Source organism: Aphelocoma coerulescens, chromosome 12 (assembly GCF_041296385.1).
Source record: "Aphelocoma coerulescens isolate FSJ_1873_10779 chromosome 12, UR_Acoe_1.0, whole genome shotgun sequence".
NCBI lineage: Eukaryota > Metazoa > Chordata > Aves > Passeriformes > Corvidae > Aphelocoma > Aphelocoma coerulescens.
In genome coordinates, this window is record NC_091026.1 from 15,042,225 (window position 1) to 15,054,224 (window position 12,000).

General features: G+C 43.6%; 1 long non-coding RNA gene across 1 annotated transcript; it reads right to left on the bottom strand.

Annotated features, from left to right (window-relative positions):
• Positions 1-587: 587 nt before the first annotated feature.
• On the bottom strand, positions 588-11,696 carry LOC138117498 (uncharacterized). The gene is made up of 3 exons (XR_011154679.1): positions 11,543-11,696; positions 8,872-9,034; positions 588-1,455 (listed from the first exon to the last, which is right to left on the bottom strand). It is a non-coding gene; the product is annotated as an uncharacterized lncRNA (long non-coding RNA).
• Positions 11,697-12,000: the final 304 nt, after the last annotated feature.

Genomic DNA, 12,000 nt, shown 5'->3' on the forward strand with positions numbered 1-12,000 from the left:
GCCTTTTGACTGAGTTTAGCCAGCAGGAAGGGATTGGATGGCAGATGAAATACCTCCCCAGGAAACCTCTTCCAGGAGAGGGGCCCCTTTGCTCAGTTGTAAAAGATAATGTGTCCATTCAAAGGCTGTCCCACAGCAGGAACACAGACTGGGGTGGGTGCAAGGACTGGGAGAGGCATAGACCCTCATGCAGTGATACCATCCCCTCCCAAAGGATCAGCTTCTTCCTGGAGTTTTGGAGCACTGAGGCATTAGGAGCAAACAACACTTGCAGTCTAAGATGTCTCTGGAAGTTGCTTTCAGAGGGCTGCTTTCATTTGGCTCCTCCAGGCATCAAATTCAACCCCAGTGAGATGCACAGGGGTGAGCACAGCTTCTGCTTGGTCCTTTGGTGGCTAAATTGGATATGTAAAGCAGGGGCATCACTCAGTAGAAATGTTAGGGGGCAGATGAAATGAGGGTTTTTCCACAACAGCACTCTTCCCCATTTTTTTCTCAGTGTTCTGCAAATATTCTGAGCCAGCTCTGGTAGATATCTTTATCTTGTTATCTGCTGCTCTTCCTCTAATCAGAAAAGATTAATGCACTGTCAACTTTAAACTGCAGGCTTGCTTTTAATAGCAGTTAGAAACTTCAGATATCTTTAGAGCTCCCTTTCACGAGGATTCCCCTGGGTTTTGGAGCAACTGGGCTATTAAACAAGCGCTCTGTGGGTGCAGCACACGGAGAACTGGGGTTACATCGAGTTCCTTCCCTGCTCAAGAACTATGGCTTCTTTGACTACTGCTAACTCAGCTCTGAAAAGCTTATTTATTTTCATGGTTCATAAAAATACTTCTGGAGAAATTTCCCTTTTCCTGTCCTCCTTTGGAATAACTACATTGCAACATGACTCGGATTTAAAAACAAATATGGCCTGGAAAATAATATCCTTGGATTTCCCCACTCATACCTTCTGCTGTACACAGTGGCTTCACTCCCAGCTTTAAATCAGATTAATGCTATGCTAGCAATATACTTCCCATACGGACTGAGAGCAAGGCATAAAAAGTTCCAGCAAATGGGCTCAATAGACATTTGCTTGCCAAGTATTAGCTGTTGCTAGAAGGTAATTTTGATTCCCAGAGTTAAGAGGCCCATGCCAAGAGAAAAGGGTTTGATGCTTGATTTTCTTTGAATTACCTTGAAACATTAGAAAAAATGCTCACACCTTGAAGAACTTGTGAAATTTTTTAATGGTTATCAAATTTTCCAATGTATTCATTTAGGTGTAAGTGACACACGACTTCCGTGCTGTAAGCAATGTCATGTGTCTAAAGGAGCTCTTAGTGTGTGTGTAGAGAGTGTGTCTCTCACTGCTCCACTGCCTTGGCATACAGCTCTTTTGTAGATGTTCCTTAAATATTTGCAGTACACAGGTACAGGAATTGTGGCTGAGGAATCCACAACTAGGCACTGTAGGGACATAGAACAAAAGAATTGTATCTGTCTCAAAGTTAACAGCTTACCTGTTTGTTTTTTTTTTTAAAAAAGGTCAGAATAAGATTCTGATCCTTCCAAAAAACATGTATGTCTAATGCAATGTTGTGATTAGTCCAATGAAGTCAATAAAGACAGTAACTAAGCAAAAATTGGAACATATGAATGTACTTTTGCAAGTCAGAGGAATGAGGAAAAGCAAATGTATTCCCCTGGGTTTTAGCACTCACAGAGCACGTGTATTAATAATGTGCAGTACCCAGTGCAGTGCATGGAAAGCTGTAAAAACGTGAGCCATTGGAGACGGGTTCCTACATACAGAATTCCCTTGCTCTTAGAGGTATATCCATTGATATCTACACACAAATCAACTGTAACAGTAAGAATTGGTTTGGCACAAGCTCCCAGACACTAATGGATAACACAGACCAAAAGTGCTCCTCTTGCCTTTTGTTAACAATTGTTGTTCCTCACTGGAGACATCCGCAGCAGAAACCTGCTATGGGGCTAAACTGGGAGGGTAGCTAGAGCTAACCCATCCTTGTCTACAGAAACCTTCTAGACACATAAATGTGTTTTACAGATGTCCAGTGGTAATTTACTCAGCCCACAAGAATACACTTAATAGCACAAACAGGGGTGCTGGGTTTAATGCACAGCTAGGGAGCTGCTTGTCACCACCACCTGCAGCTAGAGCAGACACTGGAGAGTGTTTTACAGCTGAGCAGCCTAATCCTCTCCTGCTCTCTCATGACGTGGTGCCAGGCCCATCTCTTCTGTGGAGTCAGGCATTGGCCAGCACTAAGGGCTGATGCTGCCTTTGGTCCTGAGGTGCAAGCACTGCTGCCAGAGCTTCAGCCCTTGTGTTCCACTTTTGGAGCAAATGGAGCCTGGACTAGCATGCTCTAGGCAGAGAAAAGGGCAAAATTTTGGATAGCACTCCACCAGGAACCAGGGACACAGAAACATCCTGTCCCACATATCTCTCTCACAGTGCAACTCTAGATGACAGAGAAGTTTGAGCCTTGCTCTCCTTCCAGCACAGGCATTTGTGTCCTGTCAGAATCTGGCACTAGGTTTGGAAAGGGGAATTACTGCTCTTTTCCTGAAAGTCAATTACTGCTGTTTCAATCCCAGATAAACAGGAGAAGGGCTGCCAAGAGGTTCCAAATACATTCAAGGCCAAGTTTCTACAGGTGTCCACACAGTTACAGTCAACTCTGAGCTGCCACACCACGTATAGAGTGGAGGAACACATGCACCAGTGTGAGGGAATAAAACAAAGTAGTATAAAGGAAGCTATTAAATCCATGTCCATTTCCTAAAAACATGGAATGCAATTTGTAAAAACATCCTTGATTTTGGTTATGCAAAAGAAGTATTTCAGATACATGCTGAGCAGTTGGATGAGTGTCTTTGCTTCCCTCCCCTCAGCTTCTGGAATGATTTACAACATCTTTCTAGTAAAGGATCCAGAGTCCTTGGAGTGGGAAAAAAGTACTTATTGGAAGATTAAAGGAATTTAAGCTTGCCAAAGCTAACAAATGGACTCAAAGCTCAGCTACTCCTTGCTGGAACAAGAGATCAGACTTTGGTTAGCAGGAGAGTTGGTACCAGCTTGTGCAAGACTTTATGGCAGCAGCAGCAAAGAAGTCCCAGGTTCTGCTTAATAAAGGAATTGATGTACAAACCCACCCTTTGCCAGCTGAGCCAAAGTCCAGGGGCCTCTGCAGGAAGAAGACTAACAAAAAATAATTCAGAAAGGAAAAAGGAACAGTTCAATTGCCAAAACTTGCTCTGCCAGAGTATGACCCTGCTCTCATCCACAGAGAGACCTGCCATTGTCCCCTGTGGGGCAGGGCCCTGGCTCACAGTCCCAGGGTGCCACACCAATGATGTGTCCCCTTAATGGCTCCTAAGAATATCCCAACACTGGCAATTTCTATTTCCTCTGCACATATCTAGTCAAAGCATCAATGGGTGACGTTTTCCATTCTTAGGTTCTCTTATATTGTCCCTGAACAATATGCTCAAAACTATTAACTGCTTTTTAGCTTGAAGATTTCATTTTTTTGCATCCCATCTAATGCTCCACACTTTCTTTTATCTCTATATTAATCATTCTATTATCAACCTGTGCAGCAGTATGATGGGAGACTTCAAATGTCAGGGATCTCTCCTGGTGAATTGTATTTGCAAGAATGCTTCCCTTTCTATTTTCCATGGTAACAATATTAAGTATCATTTTAAACACTCTGGTTTTTAATGTAGTACATGCTTATTTTTGATAGAAAGGTGATACAGACAGTGCAACCTTGGTCACTATTAGTCTTTCATAACAGTCTGGCAGTTAGGATCAACTGATTTTCTTCAAGAAAAAAATAACTCAAGAGACTGAACAAAAATGTATCAGGAGTTTTTCTATTTAGCTTTTTGGATTTAGAGCCTTGAAGGTCATGTTTAAACCCAGGATTAAGCCAACCATGAAGATTAAAAATTGTATATTGAAAAAGAGATGCTGAGGTTTTCTAAGCAAGCATGAACACTTCAAGAAGCTTGAAGTTATGAGCAGAACAGCAATAAAGTGGAGTGTTGACAACACTGTTCCAATAACACTACAGGAATCATTAATTTATAATGGAGTTTATTTCATACTTATTTGAAAAGGTTCAGTGAGAGAGCACCTACAGCTATCCATTTTTGAAAGGGCTCCAGAAGATTCTCTAAGAAACTTTTCTACAGGAGTTTCCCCTGTATACCTGTTACCAGGCTAAATAAAGGTATCTGATGCATTTTGCATGGAGCAGGGATGTGATGCTGAGGTGAATAAAGGTATTTGAGCAATCAGGGAGTTTCTGTCTGAATGCACCTCTCAATTAGCTACAAAACTCAGTGCTCTGGGCAGTAGCTGTAGGTGCTGGACACCTTGAGCAGTCTAGCAGAAAACTGCTGTATTGCCTTACAGACGATGCCATGAAATTACCATTAAAGTGTGAGAGAGAATATTAGAATATTTGTTTCAACATCTTTCACTGAAGTTGGTGTTTATCCTGCAGCTAAGCCTGTTAGAGTATTGTATTTAGGAGAGATTGGGACTCTGCCAGTGGATCCTCTACACTGCAAGATGTCAGCTCATCAAAAGACTTTGTGAGAATGTATTGATGGTGATGAGACTTTCATCAGGAAAGGTTTCCTCAGCAAAGGCCAAGAGACACTTACTGTGGACTAAGGAATTGCCTGCTTCCTGGGCACCTCCTCAGGAACTAAGGACCATCAAATTTAAGAGCCTGTGTGGTGACTCAGAGCAAGAGGCACCTCCCAAAGACCATACAACTGGCCTTGCCCTCAGGCTTGCTATTACTCCTGAATAGGCTCTTTAAATCTTTTTTCCTCCCAAATTTTTGGGAGGCCTTGAGTTTGTGTTGATGCAGAACAGAAAAAAAATCTCTGAAATTTAAAAAAATCTTCAGGCATGAGAAGCCTGTTTCTCCCCCAGCTCTTTTTCCTGAAGTTATTGATTCAACAAGAATTGGAGATTTCTGAGGGAAAGACTGCAAAGAACATCGTTGCTGAATCCTCCTCCTCACAATTTGTTTGAGAACATCAGTCAATGCCAGTATCCCAAGTAGATCAAAGCACTGGAGAAATTGCTCTGTTCTCAGCTGCTCAGTTACCCATCACCAATATCAGATTACTTTGTCTTCCAGTTTAGTCTCCCTAAAGGATTGACTCAAAATTTCTCAGAAAATACTGCTTGTTGGCATCAGCCCTCTCATTAGCAAGGAACCAGTCAGTCTGCACATTTGCAGCCACTCACACGGTGTTCTCAGTAGCTCATAGCTTGGCAAAGGGACGGTGAGCCTCCCCCTGTATCTTGCAAGGACAGCTACAAACACTCCTGACATGCCTGGCTGCTTCTCTGTGGAGCAGGGCATGACCAGACCTTGCAGCCATAGAAAGAGACAGGTGTGGGGAAGGCAGGAGAGGTCTTGTTCCACAACAGAGGGGAAAAAACACAGCTTTGTAACTCACTAAAATCTCTTTGGAAGGCTGTGTGCAGACCCAGATGATTTCCCATAGCACAAAACCAGCATCAGACCCTGTTATTTCTCACCAGTTGATGAAATCTTGGAAGGATAAGGTGTAACCCAGAAATGGATTCAGATGCTTGCAGCTTTGCCATTTTTCTCTTGATTTTTCCACTTGAAGCACAATCATAATATAGTGTTCACAAGAAATGTGCCTTTCCAGCTGCAGTGTCTGGAGGTATGTGATGTCTAGACCTGTAAAGACATATTGGGCCTGTAGGTTGCCATGGGAGCTGAAGGTACAGAGTATCCATGTTTTCCCCGTGGTTTTAATGAAGGGCCATGGTCATTTTAGAAAGCTCAGCCCTGGGACAAAAGATAATTCACTTTGTTGATTTTCCCCAGGGAGCATGCTCTCAAATCAAGTAGATTCTGAGCTCTAGAAGGGTTTATCCATTTTCAGAGGGTGTTTCAGCTCAAGTCCTTGGCTGCATTCATGCTTCATCAGCATGTGCAATCACAGCACTCACAGATGTGATTGATTGAGCTTTCTGATGGCTGACTTCCACACAGAGAGCATGTATCAGTCTCCGAGCAGGTATTTGCTCAGATACTCAAATCTTTTGCTTACCACCCAAATCTGGTGTTTTGTTACCATTTGAGTACCATTTCTGGATGATATTTGGCTTTATGCTGCTGTACTTGCTCCAGCTCAACTCCTACCCCCTGCTCTTAGATCTACTGAGATTTTCTCCAGCCTGGCTCTTGGGCCAGAGGGTCAGCAGCATCAAACCAGCCCTGGTGGGACACAGCCTTCTCTCACCTCATGCCTGCTTCGAGCTCACTGCCCATCCTGCTCCCACATGATGGGGAGGGAATCACATGCTTTGTGTCTTCTGCACAGAATGATTTATGCAGATTGATAAAACCCAGCCTCAGCTGAGACCAGGGCTGCCTGATGTCTGACCACAGCATGGGCAGAGCACCACTGTGCTAATGTATCTGACTCTGCTTTGCACAGCTTACCTTACACACTGTCATGAAAGCTCCCTTAATAAAGCAAGTTTTTATTTTTGAAAATGCCACAATACTGTTTTGGGTTTTTTTCCACAATCAAAAGAAGCTTCTTCTCCAGAAACCACAAAAACCTCCTCAGTAACTCCCTGTGTCCCTACATCAATTTTATTGCATTCTCCTGGCATGGGGAAGGAAGGAAAATGGGTGGTGGCAAGATATCTGCATGTTTTCTCCGACTGCTTTTGCTGACTCAGAAACTTGAGAAGAACAACAAGAAGCAGCAGACAGCATAACCTAACCAATCACGCTGGAATCCAATTGTATGGCTTGCACAGAACATTTCCAAGGCAGGCTATCACTCTTACTTGTTTATGTTCTATCACAGAACAGCTGGAAAAACTGTAAACTCCCTAATTTTGCTAAATGCATAGAAAGTTAGTTGTTCCACTAAAGAACATTACACAGAGGCAGACTTTCTTCTTTTAAAGTTCCAAAAAAAAAAGAGAAAAAAAAGAAAGCAAGGGGGAAACCCTCTTTTTTTTTTTTTTTTTTTTTTTTTTTTTTTTTTGTGATTGAGGCTGCTGCAAACGTTCAGACTTGTTTAAGGAAAAAAAAAAAGAAACGCTGATGACTGCTAAATCTAACTGCCAAAAATGTGCTTTCTGTTAATAAAGTCCTAATGAGGTAAGTAGGGAAAAGGACAGTTTCTTATTTATTGCTCATGAAAAAAAGAGAGGAAGAAAAGCAATAAACAGTGTAGCTGATTCTGTGGGGTGCAGATAATGGAATGACCTACCGGTCAAAGCTTTAGAGCCATCAGTACAGCACTATGAGCCTTCCCATTTTTTCTAAGGAAATAAATTTACTAGTGAGGTATTACCCAGACTCCAGTGAGAGCACAGCACACAGACAAATGCTTTCCCAAAGCTGCCAAGTGCCACCTGATGTGTTAGGAGAGAGTGGAGCATGAAAGGAGAAAAGCAATGAAAATGCAGGTGAGGGACGGCCACATTTTCTCATTTCCTGACCACAGTCTATTCCTAGCAGCTCCAGTGAGACATGTTACCTCCTCTCCCGTGAGACTAACACAGCCACAACAGAAATCAAAAGGCACCTGGACTACACAGAAAATCCTAAATCTTTACAGAGCCAAGGAATTCCCATGGGGAAGTAGGTTGGAGCCTTCCACTTAGCATTTACAGAACTTATGTCACATCCCAGGACCAGGGGGAGAATCTCTGCCGAAGGTGTTTGTAGGTAAATTCCATGGCTTTGAAGGCCCTGTTAATTCTTAGGAGTCCACAAAGGGCAAGGTGTTTTGGAGAGATGGGAGCAGAGGTTGCTTAAGGCAGGTGGGGATAAGAGAGCAGAAAGTAGCAGGGCTACTTTAGTGGTTGTTAGAAGTCATGCTAGATGGAAAATGCAGCAATAAATATCACATTGTGCCTTAACTCCAACAGCCCAGAGACTGCCCTGGGCTCAATAGCCATTGCAGGTTTGTACACTGCAAGGATGACCTTCTGCTTGCAAGTACTTTTGCCCCTGAGTGGTCCAAAACACACCTGCAGAGACAGGAGGCAAAGAAAGTCCTCACTTACAGACCCACCCTGTTTTCACCAGCACTCAGGCACTTCAAACAGCTTTTGAGTGGTATATTGTTGTCTCTGGATATGGCTGGAGAGAGAAAGGCCAAGTTCTAGTCCCCCCAAAACACACAGTCTAACCATCCATGTCCCTTCCTCACCAAGCTGCCCTCAGTTTGTCCATGCCCAGTAAATTGGAGTTTAGTATTTTGTTTCAAGGCCATTCCTAGAATTAGGAATTGAAACTAGCCCAAGTTCTTTAAACATTGTTTTACAATTACTCAAATAAATGCTTTAAAAACAGTTTACTCGGGTGGCTTCAGGTTTCATTACTTATTCCTACTTTTGTTTTGGCATTCACCAGCATTTGTGGGAGTATGTGTGTATCTGAGCTCCTGCTTGGGGATTCAACCCCATAAAACCGGGCAGAAGGATGGATTTGCCATATGTTTTTGTAATGGACAACAAGAAGAATTGCTAACAACAGAGCAGACAACCTCTGGAGCCGGAGCAGGGTCTGAGCCTGGCAGATCCCAGGGGCAGAATGGGAAGAAGAGGAGATAGGAGGCAGGTTTCCCCCAGGGCAGGCCTCTTGTACTGCTGCCTGTAAGGAATACAGGGGATGGGCAGAGGAAATGCTGACAAGAGAGTAAGCAGCTAGATATAAATTAATCCTAGAACCATCTCAACTCCTACACTGTTCATAATTACCTATCATTTTCCTGGGCCAAACATTCGCTCCTCTAAAAGCCCCTAATCATTACCTGCCATGTAATGCCCCGCTGTAATTTCCTCATCCGTGCTGCAACATTCCACCATGATTTGATGTTCTGGCAAGACCAGGAAGGCACTGAAATTTGGGATCAGCACACATCTGTAGGCACAATGTAGGCTTTCCAGCATCAGCACATGTTCCGGCATCTGAAACTAATAATGGGATGCCAGAACTGGGAAAGGTAGTAAGGTGATTCCCTGCTCTTTCAGGCGTCTATGCCTGGGTCAGGAGAGCTTTTTGAAGCCAGGGCAGGCTAGAAACACTTGTTGTGTCAGCTACAGCTGCTAAAGGGACGTCACACATCCTGCTGTTCAGGCATCCCTATCCTAAGGACAGGCATGTTTCTTAATACAGAAATCCATTCTGGGGAGAAAGCCATTGATCCTGAGCAATGCTGCCCCAAAGAGGCATCATTCTGTGTGTCTGTATGCCTTTTTTGTTTTGGGGGCTTTTTTTTTTTTTTTAAACACTGCACATGAAATTCAAAACAAAATATATAAAATTTCCAAACAGTGGTTTACACACCCTAGTTAGGGACTGAGGAGCAGTGCTTGCAGCATGATGAGCTTTAGGATTCTGCTGCTCCCCATTGACATGTTTGCAATTCTGTCTGTCAATGCCCAGGCACACATGTAGTAATTACAGCAGGAGCAGAGTCCTGTTTGCCTACGTCTAGTTTGAACAACAGTATCTAAGAAATGAGAAAAGACAAATTGCACAAATCCTTTAACCAGAGGGTTCAGCATCCCTTGCATTAAAAGAAAATCCTCAAGATCCACCATATTAATCACAAATGTGAATATTTCTAGCTGAGTAGAGAAGGTGCCTTTGCTGAGCTCTGCCTGACATTGAATATGTGTTGCCTCAGACCAGCTTAATGTCTGTTTATAAGGTTCAGATGGGGGGGAGGTAAGCAGCTCTTCCATTTTTGGATAAACAGCTGCAACAAAAACACAAGAAAAACCAGTTTTGTTTTGCTTTTGACTAATTTGTATTTGCTGAGAGCATGTGGCTTGTTCCTGTTGTTGCAGCTGGAAATTTCAAGGCAGCTGCAAGGTAAAAACTGAAATTGTACAAGCAATTAGCCCATGGTAATGTCTAATCACTGCTGGCAGCTAAAAAAAAAGTGAAACAGCAGGTATGTTTAACTTTGAAAACCAACTACTGCACAGATGCAAGAACTCTGTTTATTGAGGAAGTTTTCCTTGGCATATCGATGTGAATTTTAAAAATCGGCTCTAAATATGCCAACACAAAAACCACAGAACTATGGGAAGGAGTGTTATTTTTCATCACATCAACTTTTGAGTGTAATTCCTAGGAAACTTAATCACACAAATCAAATCGTTTTTAAGGGCTAGTCTCCACCAGATCAGTTAACAATTAATTATTTTCAGCTGTCCTTAATATGCCTCAAGTTCATGCTCTTCTTAACCATGATGAGTGCCAGTGTGATCCTACATCCTTTGCACAGGCTCTGTGTGTGAGCAGGGAGGGGTCACCCCAGCAAGAGGTCACAATCCAGCAAACTGTGCTGGACCAAGCAGCATGCAGGAGCCTTAAGGAGGTATGTGTGCCAAAACCTACAGCGAGAAGCTGAAATACATTAAAAATAACCTTAAGACTCATGTCTACAGTTGGGGTTCAGCTTGCTGGGAGGCCTCCAACCAGGGGGCTGGAGACTGTCTTGCCTGCCCAGCCCTGATGAGCTGGGTAGGAAAAAGCACCCATTTCTTTTCACACATTTTGTGCTTCATAACTGATGTGCCATCTCCTGTTGACCACTGGGGTTGGTGCCAACCTCACCACATGAAAGAGCTCTCCCTGATGCATGAGTAAGGGTCCTACTGTTATTCTGTACAAAATCATGGCTGTGGTATGTTACTTTCTCCAGAAGTGCATCCCAGAGCTATGTTCTGGGATCTAGAGGTACAGCAGTTGACTCCACATTTCTCAAAATTTGCTGCTAGCTTGACTAATGGAAAACATCAAAAGAAATTGTGATTTTGTAATTACATACCCAGAAAACCATGCATTAGTGTTCAGGAGGTACATAACACACAAGCAGAGCACAAGGCACATCTGTGTCTCCATGGTGGTGGCACATGAACCAGCTTTAAGAAGAAGGGCCTGACAGTCCTTTCTGCTCCTGATCCAACCCAATACCAGCACTGATGTGTGGCACAGCATAGTGCTTTCCGCAGCCTGCTAAGTCTATTCTGGTATTTTTTTCTTTTTTAAGCCCTTCCTGTATTGATTTAAATCAGTGCAGGCTAACAAAATTGTTGAGGGTGTAACAACATGTGTCTGCACCAACTGCCAGATCCATATTTTCAGATGAAGCAACAAAGAATAGCACAGACAGCCAGCTAAAACTATGTTAGGAAATAGAGGAACAGCTAAATACACTCTGCAACCCTCCTACCTGCTTAATATTTGCCCTGAGCAGTGTCAGTACCAGAGCACAGCATTGCATGGCTGGGAGCAGTTAAAACAGCCAGCTTTGGTCTGAGAGGGTAACAAACCATTCATGCCAAGGAGAGCCAGGACAAGCCCACACTGACAGCAGGGAAACAATCAGCACAGCTCACCCAAACTTTACTTCCTTCCTCTCCCTTTCCATGAGTGGCTGTGCTGGCACTCACAGAGCGCCCACTTACCTGCGGGACTCCCTGTGGAACATCACAGACAGAATGAGAGGATGGTATCTCTGCAGCCCATGCTGCCTCCAAGAAGTCTGCTCAGCCAACAAACAGCAGAGGCTGAACTATGGGTGTTTTTAAGGAGCTTCATGTAGCCAGATCACACTCCTAATGCTTCACCCCACAGGTGAGCTGTGGGTTTCTCCCTGCAGTAATTTATACTCTTTGGGCAGGTGAGACATCTCAGTAATTGGGTTCAACTTGGACAGGAATCTGTAGGGAGCAGCCTAGACCCAGCTGGTCTTTCCTTGAGAATGAACAAGGTCCTGTCTCAGTGTCACTCTATGATCCCAGGGAGGAGGTGTTTCCAAATGTGCCTTTGGAGCCCTTCTAGCTCCCCCGGGTGCAAGAGATGCACAGGGGCAAGGAGCTGTCTCTCCCTTCTGTGCCCCAGGGGAGAAGTGTTAGTCACACTC